The sequence below is a fragment of the Orcinus orca genome, chromosome 6 (genome assembly GCF_937001465.1).
Source record: "Orcinus orca chromosome 6, mOrcOrc1.1, whole genome shotgun sequence".
Lineage (NCBI taxonomy): Eukaryota > Metazoa > Chordata > Mammalia > Artiodactyla > Delphinidae > Orcinus > Orcinus orca.
The window spans coordinates 96407918-96426715 of record NC_064564.1 but is presented as its reverse complement, the minus strand read 5'-3'; the positions used below and the strand labels follow the sequence as shown (position 1 = coordinate 96426715).

General features: G+C 43.4%; 1 long non-coding RNA gene across 1 annotated transcript; it reads right to left on the bottom strand.

The window, feature by feature from the left end:
- Positions 1-1380: 1380 nt before the first annotated feature.
- LOC125964665 (uncharacterized) lies at positions 1381-2517 on the bottom strand. The gene is made up of 3 exons (XR_007477901.1): positions 2463-2517; positions 1777-1946; positions 1381-1496 (listed from the first exon to the last, which is right to left on the bottom strand). It is a non-coding gene; the product is annotated as an uncharacterized LOC125964665 (long non-coding RNA).
- Between the last annotated feature and the right edge of the window lie 16281 nt (positions 2518-18798).

Below are 18798 nucleotides of genomic sequence, written 5' to 3'. Positions count from 1 at the left end.
TCATCACTCCTTTCACCTCCATACTGGCCTCTCTGCCACCAGAGGCTCTGTCACTGGCTCCCACATTCTCGCTCATCTTTCTTTCCACTCCCATGATGGCCTTCTCCCCTCTGCCTGGGAGTCCTCCTTGCCTTGATCTCTCCTAACATTTCATTTATCCTTATTTCGCCCCATTACCAGCTTTCTCATCTTTTCCATGAAGGTCCTCTCTGCCTCCACTCTGCCCCCCAGGTCCCCTTATTCAATCTCAACACTGCAGATCCCTTTCTGCCTCCAGAGCTACAATCTTAAGGGACCATCTTCTACCCCCATCATCTACCCTTCCTCCTTTCCCCTAGAACACACTCAGATACTAGACTCTATTCCCCAACCAGATCCCTCCTCTTGCATGATCGTACCCTTTTGGTCAGGAATTCAACCTCTTATCTCTCACAACATCCCATTCACTCCATGAATCCCACTGATTCATTTGCCTGTCACCCATCATCACCAACAGTCTCTACCCCACCATTGCCAGACTCTACTTTAATACTGACTCAGTTTGGCTTGATTTAAATCCTACTGAACGCTGTCCCAGAGAGCTTATCTTCAGAAAACCCCCTTTGTCTGACTTCTACTGCAGAAGACTTAGGCATTGACTGCTCAGAAACCTTGTCCATTTCAACCTCCTCCCAGGGGCAGCTGTCTGTTAAGGACTTGTTTTTCCCTACCTTCTCATACTGTGATTTCCAGCAGGAGGAGCTTTTTCCTTTCACCCATCAAGTTCTGTCTCTGGGGAGACCCTGCAATCAGGCATGTGGAAGCAAGCAGACACTCTTTCCTTAGCTCTGCTGTTCAGAAGCTCCTGAAGATATGTCACAAAGAGTGTGGATTTCCAGATTTGGGAGGACAAAGAAGAAGGAATCATTCTAAAACAACGGAGGGCATACTACCAACTCATCTTCTTTAGCATCACTTGCTGTTGAGCACTACTCCACAGCCCTCCAACCCTTCTAGAGATGTGAAGGCCAACCACAGTAACTGCATAGTCCACAGGAGCCTCCAAATTCCAAAATCTTGCGAGACTCTGCAGCACAAATGTAGCTAGCTCTTCAGAGGTCCCCCTCTCTGCACAGTGAGTCCCTCCTGGCTATCCTTCTGGTCTTTGATAACAGTCCCACACTAGTCTCCCTTTCTCTTATTCAATCTCTAATGTCCTCCTCCCCCAGTCCAAATGCACTTAACCAATCCCCCATTGCTTCCTCAGCCCCAGACTTTGCCCCCACCTTAAAGCCTAGCCCCAGTCCTTGGGGGAAAATTCTAGAGGGAAGGAGCTCACCAAAGAAGGACAGTATCTTCTCTGAGTTGAGTTTCCACTTTAGGAATATGATGATGCAGGTGAATTTAGGTATTCTTTCAAAGATTAAACAGTCCAGGGAGATAGTCAAGGCCAAGGAATTCCCCAGCTCCGGAGCAGCCTAGGTCAGCAGAAGCCCTGTGTTCCTAAGCTTCAGGCCCTAAGGAAAAGCCAAAAAAAGAATTTAGCCCCAAAGGATGAGAGGACCTTAAGGAGATCCAAAGATTAAATACATCAAGGAGGGGAGGTAGGATTAGGGATCTTCCAAGCCAGTCACCCTTCCGGATTTAGCTGACACTCTAGTGAACAAGACCCCTCCCCAGTTTTTGCCCCAGATGTAAAAGAGACTTCAACCAACAGTCACTTGGAGAAAAAGGATGAGTTGTTTGTTCAGTGGCTTTGTCCCAGGACACAAGGCTAAGGGCAAAAAGGTCACTTACAAAAAACTACAACTGTGCACGGTCCACATTCAGTTGAAACCAGAGGAGTCTTTGCGTGAAGGATCCGAGTCATTGTTTGAAGCACTTGGGACACATGAGTAAGAAAAACAAAGCTCCCTCCCCTTGTGGAGTTACAGCGTTGGTCCTTGAGTCAGCTCCTTATCTGCATACTCAAAAACGATATCAAACCTCCTTCACTTTCCTCAAGCTCCTGCCCCTCCCTCCTCCTCAACAGATTTGCTATTTGGCCCACTTTTTTTTTTGCGGTACGCGGGCCTCTACACTGTTGTGGCCTCCCCCGTTGCGGAGCACAGACTCCGGACGCGCAGGCTCAGCGGCCATGGCTCACGGGCCCAGCCGCTCCGCGGCATGCGGGATCTTCGCGGACTGGGGCACGAACCCGTGTCCCCTGCATCGGCAGGCGGACTCTCAACCACTGCGCCACCAGGGAAGCCCTTGACCCACTTCTGAAGGGATCATAAGCCTTCAGATGGGAACTTTTCATCACCAAATCTTCAAAAATGGTTGCATAGCACCCTCCTTTCCCTCTTCCTTACTGCTATGTAAAGTGCGGGGGTCTTTCTGGGATGCCTTCCTTGATCCTCCCAAGACCGGATTGGTGCCCTCACTTTCATCATCACAACTCTATTTGTAATTTTGGGCTACTCTCTAGGTCCCCAAAGTACCAGGACCTTCTCTATCACCCTCACTACTGGCCTGGTGTATCGCACCTAGTTAACGGTAAGTCAATAACCGTTTAGACGAACTAACTAACAAGCGTTGCGCAGAACCTCCGCAGGCACAGCCCCACCCAGCGTGCTTCGCGGGCCCGGCCGAGGCCTGGAGGGGGACTACATCCGGTGGGACTACCCCTGGGGGTGGGGCCATACCGGGGGCGGGGCCACATCCGGGACAGGGGCCAAGGGCTGGGGGCGGGGCCCGCGTTGGGCTCCCAGCCCGCTTTTAGAGGCGGCGGCAATTTCTCCTCGGAATCCTGAATCCGGAAGTCACAGCTCCGGATTCCCCTCACGGATGAGGTTGTAACGGGGCTTTCCGGCAGACTGAGGGGCGCTTCCACCTCTACTGCCTGCGTTGTTCCACTGGCTATCGCTTCACCTCAGCCCACTGGGGCCACACCATCCAGGCTGCGGCCTCCCAAGGCCCTGAAAGGCCCCAGAGGCCCTGAGCACGGGACCTGCCCTCTCTGCCTTAACTTAAAGAGGACATCTTCGTCACCATCACTGTAACGCCGACTGCTGTCTAGTGGGCTCTGGGCAAGTCCTTGGGCTCCCAGCCCAGATGTCGCCCTCCCACAGGCCTGGAACAAGACCGTACAGCGACCTAGTGAGGTGGCCGAGAGGAGTGGAAGGAACCGCGCACCTTTGGTCAGCGCCAGGGCCCAAGCTGGCCCAGAGGCTCTGCTGCGGTTGCCACCTGGGCTGGTAAGGTCGCAGCTGGCACGCTCCCGGCAGGACCAGTATCCACATTGTGCGGGGTGCTTGCTGCCCGCTGGGAGTTGTTTTCTGAGGAGCTGCCGCAAAGGCCCTGCCAGCCAGGCCCTGCCAGCCAGGCTAGGAGGCAGGCCTGGTGAGGCCCCGAGGGAAAGGCCCGTGATGGGAAAGGGCAGCGTGACTGCGGAGATGAGACCACGCCTGAGGGGCAGACGCAGGACCCTGTGCAGACGGATGCAGGGATCTCACCTCCCTGGGCTGGGCTGAGGCCTCCAGCCGACGTGGTGGGGCCGAGGGCACAGAAGCTTGCAGCTGCCTTCACAACAGGTACCGATACAGCCATGCTTCCGTTGCGGGCCCTCAGCGCCAGGTCCTGTGTTACACGGGAACTCTGGAGTGATGTGGGCGTGGTCACTAGAGATGGAAGGAAATACCATGGTTCTTCATTTTGGGGGAACAGGTTGTCTTACTCTTGCCTAAGTGTTTTATAGCGAGTTTGCAAGATAGAGAATAGTAGATGGCAGTACCCCATGGACCGCTAAACTCAAAACACGTAATACTAACATTTTGATGTATTTTTTCCCAGCTTTGCTGTGCGTGTTTTCAGTGTTTAAATAATATAAATACATATATTTTTTAAAAGGTGGGAAAACACGTAAGCAATGTCTGTATCATTGTACACTCTTCCTAAATATCATTTTTAGTGTCTTCCATATTAACCATTCTGTTTTTCTATGATATGTAGGTTTGTTCCAAGTTTTTGATATTGTAAGACGTTACTTAACATGTTTGTGCATGATTGCACTTGCTTAGAACTGACTTATTCCAAAATCATAAAGCTTTTCTTGAACTTTATTTTCTCATCCAGGGTTCTACCCTTGAGCCACCCCTCTTCTCTTTCTGTAAGTCTCTTAGGCAAGATATCTACCCATGTGGTAGTTATTTCATTACTGACTTCTCCCATTTGCTTCACATTTATACATCCGGATGCTCGCTGAACATTCCCAACCTTGATTTCCCACAGGTACCCCATACCTAAAATCTGTAAATGTAGACAATGATCTTCCTCTGCCATCAGCCACCCTTGCTTGGCAAGTCCCAGTATCTATTAGTAGCACCTGGTCCCCAAGCCCAATGCATAAGAGCCCTTCTGTGCGCCTCCTCCTCCTTCATCCTTCCCGTAATCAGTCAGTCACCAAGTTCTGCTGATTTTACTGGTTACCTATTTCTCAAATTTTAATCTTCTCTTCATTCTTACTACTACCTTGGGAGTTCAGACCTTCATTGTCGTTCACCAAATTATGCGGTGGCTTCTTAACTAATCTCTGATTTTAACTAATCCTCTACTTCCTGATTTCTACTTCTTTAGCTTCTACTACTTTCAACTCTGCAGTTTTTCTACTCCAGTAAACACACCTGTTTTGTTCAGTGCTTCGGCATCCTATTGTTTTTTAATTGAAGTATAGTTGATTTACATAATTAGTTTCAGGTGTACAGCAAAATGATTCAGATTTTGCGTATATTATATGCACACACATTCTTTTTCAGATTCTTTTCCACTGTAGGTTATCACAACATGTTGAATGTAGTTCCCATGCTGTACAGTAGGTCCTTGTTGTTTATCTATCAATATTTTATATATAGTAGTGTGTATCTGTTAATCCCAAACTCCTAATTTATCCTCCCCTCCTTTCCCCTTTGTTAACCATAAGTTTGTTTTCTGCCTGAGTCTATTTCTGTTTTGTAAGTTCATTTATATCATTTTTTTATTCCACATATTAAGTGATATCATATAATATTTGTCTTCCTCTGTCTGACTTCACTTAGTATGATAATCTCTAGGTCCATCCATGTTGCTGCAAGTGGCATTATTTCATTCTTTTTTATGGCTGAGTAATATTCCTATATATATATATATATATATATATTTTTTTTTTTTACATACACCCCTCCGCTCCCCACATCTTCTTTATTCATTCATCTGTCAGTGGACATTTAGGCTGCTTCAAGGTCTTGGCTATTGTAAATAGTGCTGCTATGAAAATTGGGGTGCATGTATCATTTCCAGTTAGAGTTTTCTCTGGATATATGCCCAGGAATGGGATTGCTGGATCACATGGTAACTCTATTTTTAGTTTTTTTTTTTTTTTTTTTTTTTTTTTTGCGGTACGTGGGCCTCTCACTGTTGTGGCCTCTCCCGTTGCGGAGCACAGGCTCCGGATGCGCAGGCTCAGCGGCCATGGCTCATGGGCCCAGCCGCTCTGCGGCATGGGGGATCTCCCCGGACCGGGGCATGAACCCATGTCCCCTGCATTGGCAGGCAGACTCTCAACCACTGCGCCACCAGGGAAGCCCTATTTTTAGTTTTTTAAGGAACCTCCATACTGTTTTCCATAGTGCCTACACCAATTTACATTCCTGACAACAATGTAGGAGGGTTCTTTTTTCTCCTTAATCATTTTGATTTCTCTACCTGGAGTTCCTTAGGCAGATAAACACTAGAGTTCTCACAGTCTACTACAGTAGGTCAGGGCTGTTTTTTTTTCAGGGAATTTGTCCATTTCATCCAAGTTGGTGAATTTATTAGCATAGTTCATAATATTTTCTTACTCTTCTAATGTTAGTAGATCTGGTGATTTCCCCTCTTTAATTCTTGATGTTGGTAATTTGTGCCTTCACTTTCTTGATCAGTCTGAGTAGAGGTTTATCAGTTGTCTTTTTTTTTTTTTCTCAAAGAAACAGCTTCTGGTTTCATTGATTTTCTTCTTTGTTTTTCTGGTTTTATTTCGTAGATTTCTGCTCATACTTTTATGTCCTTCTGTTTGCTCTGACTTTATATTGCCTTTGTTTTTCTAGTTTCTTAAGGTGAATTCTCGTTAGAGCATTGATTTGAAACTATTCTACTCTTCTTAATATAAACTTATTTTTTTTGAAGTTAACATAGCCTCAAGATATTATTTCCTTTGTAATAAAACAAAAGGTGAAGCCCACAACAGGATGATTTGGCCTTTTCTCTTGTTGTCTCTTCCCAGTTCATAATGCATGCATCTATTAATAGCTGGCATTCTTTTAGATGTATAATAGGGCTTAGGCGTTCAAGCCTTAGCACAGTTTTCTTTGTAGTTTTAGCCTTTGCTGGAAAATCTGCCTAGCTTGCTCACCATAGCCACTCTACTTCCTGTGGTAACACTGCTTTCCTGGGACAGGCCTGAATCCTTGCCCTTCTTGTACTGTGTCATTTTGTGGGGTTGTGCTAGTCACACTTCTTATAGAAAGTCTAGTGGGTCTTAGGAATATTTACCATGTTTACTGGGGTACTAACACTATAAATTTTGAATGCTTTGAATTTCCCTGTAAACACTGATTTATCTATATCCCACAACTTTTCATGTGTTTTCATTTTCAATTCAAGTTTTTATAATTTATCATTTGACTTTGAGTGATTTAGAAGTGTGGGAAATTTTCCAAATATCTTTCTATTCTTGATTTCTAATTTAATTATATTGTGAATTCAAAGCATTAATTCAAAGTATTGAGAACATACTTTGTACAATTTCAGTTTTTTAAACTTTGTCGAGATTTAACTTATGACCCAGTATATTCTTGGTGACTATTTCATATTTACATATGACTAACTTATAGCCAACTCTTCGTATCCACGGTTCTTCTGTATCCAAGGTTCCACATCCATGGATTCAACCAATCAGGGATTGTGTAGTACTCTAGTATTTACTTTTGAAAAAAAATCCGCATATGAGTGGATCTGCGCAGTTCAAACCCGTGTTTTTCAGTGGTCAACTGTACTTGAAAAGAATGTGTATTCTGCTGTTTGTTGACTAGAATACTCTATAAATATCAATTAGGTCAAGTTGGTTTATAGTGTTGTTCAGGTCTTCTATGTCCTTACTAATTTCTTTCGGCTTCTTCTATTACTAAGAGGGTCGTTGATGTTTCTGACTATAATCATGGAATTGTCCGTTTCTTTTCTGAGTTCTAGCAATTTTTGCTTCATGCCGTTTTGAAGCTCCAATCTTAGGTGTATATACATTTAGGATTCTTATATCTTGTTGTTGTTGAATTGTCCCCTTTATCATTATGTAATGACTCTCTTTATCTCTGGTAATATTCCTGTTCTGAAGTCTGCTTTGTCTAGTATTCATAAGGGCACTCAGCTCTCTGATTAGTGTTTGCATGGTCTTTTTGCATCATTTTAACCTTTTACTTATTTATGTCTTTATATTGAAGGTGAGTTTCCTGTAGACAGCATAATATGTTGTCTTGCTTTTTTATCCAATCTGACAGTCTCTGCCTTCTAATTGGGGTGTGTAGATTACTTACATTTTTACTATTGATATGGTTACATTTAAATCTACCATCTGGCTAGTCATTTTCTATTTGTTCCATCTGTTCTTTCTTCCTTTCCCTTCTTTTTGCTAACCTGCTTGTAGATTATTTTTTTATGATTCTGCTTTCTCTTCACTCTTGTCTTATTTGTTAAACCTCTTTTTTCTAATAAAAATTTCTTTATGTTATTTAATTTTCATCTTTATCACATTTTTGAATAGTCATCTTCAAATTATATTATACCAGTTCATGTATAGAGTAAGAACTTTTCTTTCCCCCCATTTTTTGTGCTATTGTCATATACTTAGGGGCTGTATTATTTCAAAATAATTTAAATTTCGTAAGTAATTTATGATTATATCCTTTGAGTAAAAATATTAAAATATTTCACATAAAGTCCCCTTGACCATCCCTTCCTTGGAGGTAAGCAACGTCACCAGTTTGTTACACATCCTCCCAGACCTCTGCTATGTATTTATATATGTATGTGTGTGTGTGTGTATGTATATGTGTGTGTGTATATATATATATACTTAGAATATGTACAGTTTACTTTTTTTGCATAAGAGATATACTATGCATACCATTCTGTAGCATGCTTCTTTTACTCAACAATATGTCTTGTCAGTCTACCCATATTAGTATTTTTGGATCTGCCTCATTCTTTTGAAGTGCTGCACAGTATTCTATTAAATGGATTTCTCAGAGTTTTATTATTATTATTTTTTTAGTTGATGGACATTTTTTTCTGATTATTCATTATGGTAAATAAGGCCCCAGTGAATATCCTTCTGTATGCCTTATTGTGGACATTTGAAAATGCTTTTCTAGAGTACATACCTAGAAGTGGAATGACATTTCTCATAGAACCCTCCAGCAAGACATAAAGGGGAGAGGAGAGGCAGAAATTAACCCTAGAAGGTTTTAAGGTTGCACTGGGGCTAGTGGGGGTGGTGGGTGTGTCGGGGATGTCATAGAGGATTTAAAGCCTTGGAAACCCTTTGGAGAATTTAGTACAGTAATGGTCTTGTCTTCGGAACTCAGGGACTTCTGAGGGAACATGGATTGGTTACTATTTTCATGCCTTGGGTATAAGGAAGCAACTTTTTTTATTCATCAGAGTTAGAAAAGAGAAGGGTGTGACTCATTTTGGTGGTCTATCAGATGGGTTAAATAAGTTGCCCCAAGTCACATGGCTGTCACAGAGGAATGAGCGACAGTCCAGTGGGCTTATGAAAGTTACTAAATTTAGAGATTGTTTGGTTGTATACCTTCACTGTTCACATGAGAAGCAAGGCCTGGAGAGGGAAAGAGACCCGCTCAAGGTTTCATAGTAAGTCAGTGATACTGCTGACATATTTCAGCCTGGCTGTAAGAGGCAGAAAAGCAGAAATAGAAAGGTGATAGCTTAGTCCAGCTGTGGGGGGAGTGGTGGGGGGCGGCCGAGGAGACAGAGAAGCAAACAACACTTCCACCTACTCTGCCCCCTGCAGCCCACTCTCTTCCTTTCTCCAGATTTTTGTGGACTTCTTTCTTCAGCAGCATCAAAGAAGTCCAAAAAGGAAAACTAAACAATCCAAATTATAAGATAGAGAAAAAACCCATGTCCATGTAAATGTTACTATTCTGCAGCAAAACAAACATGGTAGAAATAATGAGGCTTTGGTTTGGGTCTGTGATGTGGAAGATGGGCATAAATAGTCACTAAACCAACTAGTGGAGCCGCAGTAATTCTGTCCTGGAGGGTAGAGTGAGGGGTACATTACCCAAATGCAGCTATTAAAAAGGGGTCTAGATTCCCTTGCAATAATCATTAATTTCAGGCAACAAAACAAAATAAAATAAAACCACAAAACGAGGGGTGGGTCATTAAAACAAAAAAGATGGGCACTCAAAAGACTTCTCACAGCTGGAAAGTTGTGGAGGATGGATTTCAAACTGTCACCAGGTGCTTGCCTACTTTTACAGTAGAGGTCCTCAAACTGACCTGCCCTTAAGCTGACTAAGGATGCCCTTTGAGAAGTGCAGCATCTTGAGATTCTGTCTTTAGAGTTATTGGGGACAGAATATTCTTCAGGTTTGGAAATGCTTGAGGGGAAGTCCCCTAGAGTAGTCTTTCTGTCTTGGGATACTTGGGATGCCTTTGAAAAAGCCAGATTCCTGAACTTCCCTGCTCCAACTCCAGTACTGGATCTGTGGGTGGGTCCAGAATCTGCATATTAAGCAGTTACCCAGGTGATTCTTATGCCTGCCTGCTGACATTTGGCCCAGGATGGGCTTGCCCAATCATTCTGCAGTGATAATGGTACTGTCTTTTTGAAGACCTGCATTAATTATGTCGAACCCCTTTGGTAATTTCACATGGTTGGATCTATCTAGTATCTTTGTTTCCTTTAAATTTCAACTGAGCTCTAGACAATGAGTTTTCTGGATCTTTGTTTGGACACACAGGGTGAAGAGAATTTTTCAGGATGTGAATGTTAACTGATAAGTGACCTAGGACAGTGGTTTCCATATCGATAAGTTTGGAAACATTTCAGGGGGCAACTTAGAATTCTCATTTCTATTTGGAGCCATGAAGTTCAAAGATACATTTTATGAGGTAGCAGGTCTTCAGGTTTTAAAGGTAGTTACATTGTTATTTGTGTTCCAGACCTAATCCCTTTTTCAGAATCTCTACAAACACACTGGGAGGGGGTTTCTCTCCATATTGCAGATAAGGATTTAAGATGTAAACCTTTTCTGGAATGAGGCAGGAAAATCAACTCTTAATCAGTCAACACAAAACTCCCAGCAGTGAATTGAGAGAGCCAGGATCACAGACATAATAATTGGGAGAATTAAGCTTTGAATGTATGTCTTTTTTTTTTTTTTTTTTGCGGTACGTGGGCCTCTCACTGTTGTGGCCTTTCCCGTTGCGGAGCACAGGCTCCAGACGCGCAAGCCCAGCGGCCATGGCTCACGGGCCCAGCTGCTCTGCGTGCGGCATGTGGGATCTTCCCAGACCGGGGCACAAACCCGTGTACCCTGCATCGGCAGGGGGACTCTCAACCACTGGCCACCAGGGAAGCCCTGAATGTATGTCTTCTGGAAGCATCCTGGTGCTGTAAAAAAGAGTATTAATTAAATTCAACTTTGATCCTAAATTAGGATTGCTAGTTACTAGTTAGTTATGTGACCCTGGTCCAATCAGGTAATCTCCTAGAGCTATCTGCATCTCTGAAACAAAGAGAATTACATTTTGCTGAGCTGGTGGGGTTGGGGCTTCTTCTGTTTTCGGAGAAGGTGTGTGAGACCCTCAGTGTAGTGCAGTACATGCCCATAGGTGGTGCTAAGTAATGGTTATGATTAGTGAATTCCAGGCTGAAGTTTTTTTTCCACAGATGCACAGCAGCTTCTCAGGTCTCCCAGCCTTTTAGACCAGCTGCAACTCTTCCCCTCCTCCCCACACCATCCCCTTCACATGTACAACTGCCCTGGGGCATTTATCCTCCAGGGGATAATTCTCCATGAAGCTGGCACATCTGACATGGGCACCAGTAGGTGCCAGCAAAGGCTAAGCTTTCAGAAGGGCTGCTTCATTTGATTTTTATCATTCTTCCATCCCCCCAGTGTGACTCATGAAAGCCCAGATGTCCTTTCCTTTCATCCGGCGTGATCTCTGTCTCTCACAGCCTTTCTTGCTTGCTATTCTGAGCCTGGGAGAAAATGCTCAGGGTTACCCTGTCAAATATCAATGAAGAGGGCTTCCCTGGTGGCACAGTGGTTGAGAGTCCGCCTGCCGATGCAGGGGACACGGGTTCGTGCCTTGGTCCGGGAAGATCCCACATGCCACAGAGTGGCTGGGCCCGTGAGCCATGGCCGCTGAGCCTGCGCTCCGCAATGGGAGAGGCCACAACAGTGAGAGGCCCGCATACTGCAAAAAAAAAAAAAAAAAAAAAAATCAATGAAGAGAGACCTCCTATTTTGGGGATCCTTGTAACAAAACTAATAAACACCAGTGTAGGGACTTCCCTGGTGTCTCAGTGGTTAAGAATCCACCTGCCAGTGCAGGGGACACAGGTTCGAGCCCTGGTCCGGGAAGATCCCACATGCCGCGGAGCAACTAAGCCCGTGTGCCACAACTACTGAGCCTGCGCTCTAGAGCTGTGAGCCACAACTACTGAGCCCATGTGCCACAACGACTGAAGCCTGTGCACCGAGAGCCCATGCTCCGCGACAAGAGAAGCCACCGCAATGAGAAGCCCGCACACCGCAACGAAAAGTAGCCCCTGCTTGCCGCAGCTAGAGAAAGCCTGCGTGCAGCAAAGAAGACCCAACGCAGCCAAAAATAAATAAATTAATTAATAAAAAAATAAATAAACACCAGTGCTACATTTAGGCAGCACTTTACAGTCTACAATGTACTTTCATATCCATTAGCTCATTTAATAGTTGAGAACTTCTGGCAAGGTAGTGTGATGGTTAAGGGTTAGGCTCTGGAGTCTGCAGATTGCCTTTAAATTCCCATCTTCACCTCTTCTCAGCTGAATCATCTTGGGCAAGTAACTTAGCATCTCTGAACGCTGTAGATTTAAGTGGAAAGTACCCAGAACATGGTAATAAGTGCCCAATAATTGTTAACTATTACTTCTATCATGCCCATTTTACCACATGACCTCAAGGTTTTTTGTAACCTCACCACTGGTCTGTAATCTAATGGGTCAAACCTCACTTTCTTCGCTTTTCCTCTTATCCCCCTGCCTCCACACCCTCCTCAGCTTTGCTCCCCCCCTCACACATAGCCTACAGTGAACGTTCCTTTTTCTTTTTTATAAATTTATTTAATTAATTTATTTATTTTTGGCTGCGTTGGGTCTTCGTTGCTACGTGTGGGCTTTCTCTAGTTGCGTCAAGCAGAGGCTGCTCTTCGTTCTGGTGTGTGGGCTTCTCACTGCAGTGGCTTCTCTTGTTGCGGAGCATGGGCTCTAGGCGCGGGCTTCAGTAGTTGTGGCTCACGGGGTCTAGAGTGCAGGCTCAGTAGTTGTGGCTTGCGGGCTCCAGAGCGCAGGCTCAGTAGTTGTGGCGCATGGGCTTTGTTGTCCACGGCATGTGGGATCTTCCTGGACCAGGGCTCAAACCCATGTCCCCTGCATTGGGAGGAGGATTCTTAACTACTGCGCCACCAGGGAAGCCCAATTTTCCTTTTCTGTTCAGCACAGGCTATCTCAGGCCTTTGCATGGGCTATCCTCTCTGTCCTGAGCCCACATCCTGAATCCTGGTAAATACCTACTCATCCTTCAGGTAGACTGACTCCCTTTTATCCCCAGGCTCCCAGGTTGCTTTCCGTACACCTTGATTATAACAAGACTGAGATTGTCTCTTTTCCTAACTTATCTATTCATTGGACTGAGTGCTCCCTGGGGAAAGGGATCATATCTTCTCACTTGTGTAACTCCTGTCCCTGATATCTGTGATATGCCAAATAGATGTCGGTTTGAATGAACAAGTGTTATAGAATTCATCAATCCACCTAAAATTATCTTAGATAAGCATTCAAGTTATTGAGCCCAGAGGCTGTGGAGCCAGTCCTGAAACCTAGGCTCCAGCTGCTAGTCCCCAGGCTCTCTGGGCACCCCCAGGCTGCCTCTCATTGTGGTCTCCTGACCTTGCTGTGTAATTTTTCCAACCAAGCTGGACACAGAAAGAAAAAAAAAAAAACCTAATCATCTGAAAGCACTAGACTTCATATTTACAGGCCCAGTAGAGGTTTCCAGATGACAGCAAGCAGCCAGTGTGCAAAGGCCTGCTTTTAATGTATCAGAAAAGACAAAATTATAGTGTGCCCGCCTTTCATGTGCTGTCTGTTTTGTCTTGCTGAATAAAAGGGAAACTCTGGCTCCAGGCTGATTTTCATTTACAAAAATAGACTAAATTCTAACCCTTAAATTATCAAAAGTGCCATATACTTGACAAGCAACTAAGCGGAGAGCAGAAACCACTAGGTTAGTAATTAAACAGAGGTTAAGTCAAATTAACAGAGACAGACATTCTTGTCTGTTGGTCAGAACAGAGGCCTGGAGAGCCCTGGATCTGGCCCTGGTACCTGCATGTGTCAGAGTGAAGTCTTAATGGCAACCATGGTTGCCAAGGAGAGACCCCATGGGCTCCCCCCCCCCCCGCCCCCGACTTCCTGGCAAGTCTTCTAGTGTGAGAACCGGGGATGTGTTCCTGTTGAGAGATGGGATCGGGGGAGGGTAGGCCTGAAAGGAGTCAGGAGGAGGCTGTGGGGACCCAGCTCTCCTCCATTTTCAGAATTTGTTTCCAAGTAACATAAGGGACCATGGAAGAGTTTTTTAAATATAAAATTATTGTAGCTTAGGATCTCTTATAAGTACTTCAATATAAATTATTCATTTACTCAAAAAATATTGAGTGCTCACAACCATGGACCAAGCTAAATCCTAGCCTTGGGGTGCTGACATGCTGGTAGAGGAAGGCAGAAAATAAACAAGCAAATAAATGCATAGCATTTCAGGTGGCTCTAAGCGACCTGGGCATAACTATAGTAAAGGAGGAGGATAGGGAGATCAGGAGTAGGAGAGAAGGGAGTGGGGGAGAAGGGGAAGATGGAGTTGCTATTTATATTAGGCAGTCAGGAGAGGCTTTTCTGATAAGGTGATATTTGAGCAGAAATCTACAAGGGGAAGAGAATTTCCGGCAGAAAGAACAGCAAGTGTAAAGGTCTTGAGTTGGATGAGTGCTTAGCAAGTTTGAGGAAAAGCAAGGATCCCAGTGTGGCCAGATCATGGCAAGCAATGAGGGAGTGGTAGGAGATGAAGTTTGAAAAAGATTAAGGGCTAGATCATGTAGGCATTCTAAGAACACTGGCTTTTATTCCAAGTTAAAAATGAAAGCTTTGAAGGCTTTTGAGTACATCTTACATGATTTACAAGGGTCACTTTGGGCTGCTGTGTTGAGAGTAGAATGTAGGGAGATGAGAATAAACAGGAAAGGGAGACACAATTGTGGTTTAGGTCCGGTGGTGGTAAAAAGTGGTTGGATTCAGAATAACTTCTCAAAGTAGATCTTGTAGGATTTGCTGATAGTTTGGATCTAGGATGTTAAAGGAAGAAAGGATTCAAGGATTTTGGCCTGATCAAGAGGAATGATGGAGTTCTTTTTTAACGAGATGGAAAGACTGTAGGAAGAATAGATCTGGGAGATGGAGTACAAATCAAGAATTTGTATTTGGATATGATAATTCTGAGATGCATATTATACCACTGTAACAAGTATTGTGAAGAAGCACAGCTCTGGGAATCAACTGGAATGCAATTTTAAGGTGAAAACTCTGGCAGGCACCATGATTTTTCTGGTCACTCTAAGTCCCATGGTTCTCTTTAAGTAGGAAACCAGACACTTGATTCAGAAACAAGAATGTCCAGTTCAGTTTGTTACTTAATACTTACATCTTCATTAAAAGGTCATGTTTCTTTTGCTTCCAACTTCCTCTACCTTAGCAGGTCAGTTACCCCCACTGGGGAAGAAGTTATGGCTGGCTTTTTTCCCTTTCTTGTTTATCATCTCATTAGCTATGGTTTCAGCTACTCCAGAGTTGGTGTCAACACTCCACTAGGAGGGTAGAGGGGAAAGAGATCAGAAAGTTCTTACTTGTCTGGGACCATCTTAACATGATTTTACTTTCTCTGGGGCTGGCTAATATTTAAGGCTGTGTCTTCCTTGGTTCTTTTGTAGATTCTTTGGAGGCTCCACTGCTGTAGCTCCTCTTTTGTCAGCTCCACTGGTGTGGGTGATGCATCCTGTTCCTCCAGCTGCCGTGGGGTTCCCCGCAGCTCATTCCACACAGACTTTCTCATTTACAGTCCCATCATCGCACCAAGCAGAACACTTGAGCTAGGATGATAAGGCTCTTGCTGACTCTCCTGCGTGGCTCGCCTCCTGTCCACAGGAAATATACACCCTGTGCCTTGGCTATCCCCAAGGGAATCTCTTCTCTGCTGTCACCCACTGCTTTAGCAACCTCTCACCTTTAGATTCCCCAATGGTGGTGGGGGGTCAGACTCCAGTTAATTAAGCAGCTCTCCCCACCCTCTTTCTTCAGACTCCAGGGAATGCATATCAGCTCTCTGAGTCATCCCCTATCACTAGGTCTGAGCTGAGGGGGCTTCCCCCGTCCTTTCTATTCTCCAGGGAGAGGAGCTATTCACAGCACAGCTTTCTTCAAAGAAAGCCTTTTACATATTCTCCCTCCCTTCAATCTCTGGTAGTTGGACCATTTTATGACATTGCTTACAGTGAGGGGTGCAAATTAAACTGTTTTTAGATAACCACTTTGAAAATATTGATTTGCATCAGCCCCTTACTTTAGTATTTGATATCTATTGTGTTGAGGCCTTGGTCTAAACTCCCTTTTTAACATCTTGTTAGACTTTTAAAATTTGAGAGTCAACAGCATATGAATTGTGCTTAAGAGCCACGCGGTTAGAGGAAGTCACCTATGGTGCGAACAGCAAAAATATCTGACGACTGAGCCCTTTCATAAATTAGAAATGAAGAACCAGCAAAGGATACTGAGAAGGAGCCCTCAGAATTTGCCCTGTTTCTGGATTGGCTTAAAAACAAAAAACCCTTTAGGCCCTTAGAACTCATCCTCTATTCTGAATTATAATCAATACTGTAGCAATGGCTTTTCCAATAGTAAATTTTCCATTTTTCGTGATGCCACTGTTCATATGTAAATGTCTTTGGCATTTACAAAGTGTTCATTATTTCATTTCAACTACTTTATACCCCTGTGAGGAAGGTTTCATTACAGATGGGGAAACTGAGGGCCAAAGAACTTTGAGAGACTTTCCCAAGGTTCAAGGAGTAAGAGGCAGAGGTTGGATTTGAGTTCAGGTCTTTGGCTTCAGGTTTTGAGCTCTTTTTTTCATAGCCACCTCAAAGACACTCATGACAATCAGAGTTTTTTAAGGTTCTGCTAAAGTAGACTATTTAATAAATGTGTGGCAATGGTTTAATCTCACATGCCAGTTCCCATGCATTAATCAAAGTTACCTGGAGAGCTGTGTTTGCAGGATTCTGAGGTATAATGAGGTTTGGCAGGAAAGAGTACCTTGATCAATTAGTGATGACTGTCATTGGTTGGTAGGGGTTCTGGTGGCATATGTGCCATGCATTTGACATCACTGATTTAATTATTTCGTGTGTGTGTGTGTGTGTGTGTGTGTGTGTGTGTGAGAGAGAGAGAGAGAGAGAGAGAGAGAGAGAGAGAGAGTGAGTGAGAGAGAGAGAGAGTGGGAGGGGGAGGGAGGGAGGGAGGGAGAGGGGGGAGAGAGAGAGAGAGAGAGAGAGAGAGGGAGAGAGAGAGAGAGAGATGTTCTCTGGAACAGTTGTAGTTTCTCAAAACACATTAAAAGAATGGGAAAAGAAAGAAAGAGCAGCCTAAAGCCATATTGGGTTACTGGAGATGACAACATTGTATACATGCATTCTGAGAGCACACATTTTTAAGGATGTGGTGCTGGCAAAGGAAACAGCCTGAACTCAGAACAGCCTTGCAAATAAATAAAACTAGCCACTGTTCCCCAGCATTTTTCTCTCCCAATTCTTATTTTGAGAAATTTTTAAGTAGCAGAAAAGTTAAAAGAGTAGTACAATGAATGCCCATATATCACTTTCCTAGATTTCCATCATTCATCATTTCCTAGTTAACATTCTCTCTCTGCTTTTATTCCGAATTGTTTGAAAGTAATTAAAAAAATTCACAACACTAAAGCATTCATTTCTTAAGAACAGACATTCTTTGACATAATCACAGTACCATTATCATACCTGCAAAAATAATACATAGGCCATATTTAAATTTCCCTAGTTGTCCCTAAAAGTGGGATCAGATTGAATGTACGGCTTTTTGTTCAGACTTTATTTTGGTAAGTGACATATTGTAAGATTTTTCACTTCATTGATAAAATGTCCTTCAAAAATGACCATGTGGGACTTCCCTCGTGGCGCAGTGGTTAAGCCTCCGTGCTCCCAATGCAGGGGACCTGGGTTCGATCCCTGGTCAGGGAACTAGATCCCACATGCATGCCACAACTAAGACCTGGCAGAACCAAATAAATAAACAAAATAAATATTTAAAACAAAAACAAAAATGACCATGTTATTTCATTACCTGGATAGAGTACGTTTTATTTTACTAGCCTTTACTTTTGTGCATTTAGTCTGTTTTCTATTTAGTGATTGTTGTTGTAAATGCTGTTGCAGTGAACATCATGGGGACATGGTGCATTGGCCTCAATATATATTCCAACCTCTTTTTTAGGGTCTTCCTATACCAAGAAGACTAAAATTTCCCCAGCCTGCCTTGCAGTTCAAGTTCTAGATGTAATTTAGATTCCACCAATCACTTGCACTTACATAAGATCTGGAAGGCAAAAGCATGATGTAGAGGTCATGCATTTGTTGCCCCTGTGCTTTTCCTGGAAATTAAGGCCATTATTATTATTTTTTTTCCTGCAGTGCTAGGAACGAATACTCAATTCAGTTACTGGGAAACTTTTAAGTATATTAGAAACAATTTGTGTATGTGAATCAGTTTTTTAAGCTATAAATTTTATGATCTAAATACAGATAAGTATTTGCAGTGAAAATTTAGCATTCATATTCAAATGTGCTGTAAATGTAAAAAGTACACTGGATTTTGAAGACTTCGTATGATAAATGTAATATATGTCACTAATTTTATATTGATTACATTTTGAAATGATAATACTTGAGATATATTGGGTTAAGGGAAATTTGTTATTAAAATTAATTTCATTTAGATTTAACTGTGGCTAGAAAACTTAAAATGACAAATGTGGCTTGCATGATATTTCTCTTGGACAACACTGCTCTAGAATTAGCCATGAAAAAAATTTGTGTTTTCCTAACTAGGGATTTCTAGATCAGAGCAGTCTAAATCGTAGTTCAAATTTCTCAATTTTTTCAAATAAGGAATTTCTGGAGCAACCTATTCTGTATACTAGGCACTGACTTATTTCTGCTTCTTTAAATTAGTGGAGACTCTTGTGGTTGCTCATGGAGGTTTGTTCAGATATTTTGTGAGGAGGCGTCCTCCCTCTATTCTCAGTCCCAGCAGCCAGTCTGGCAGGAGTGACCTCCTAACTCTTCTTCCCACCCTCAAGGCTTCCTGGGCTTGTGGACTTGGGCCCCATT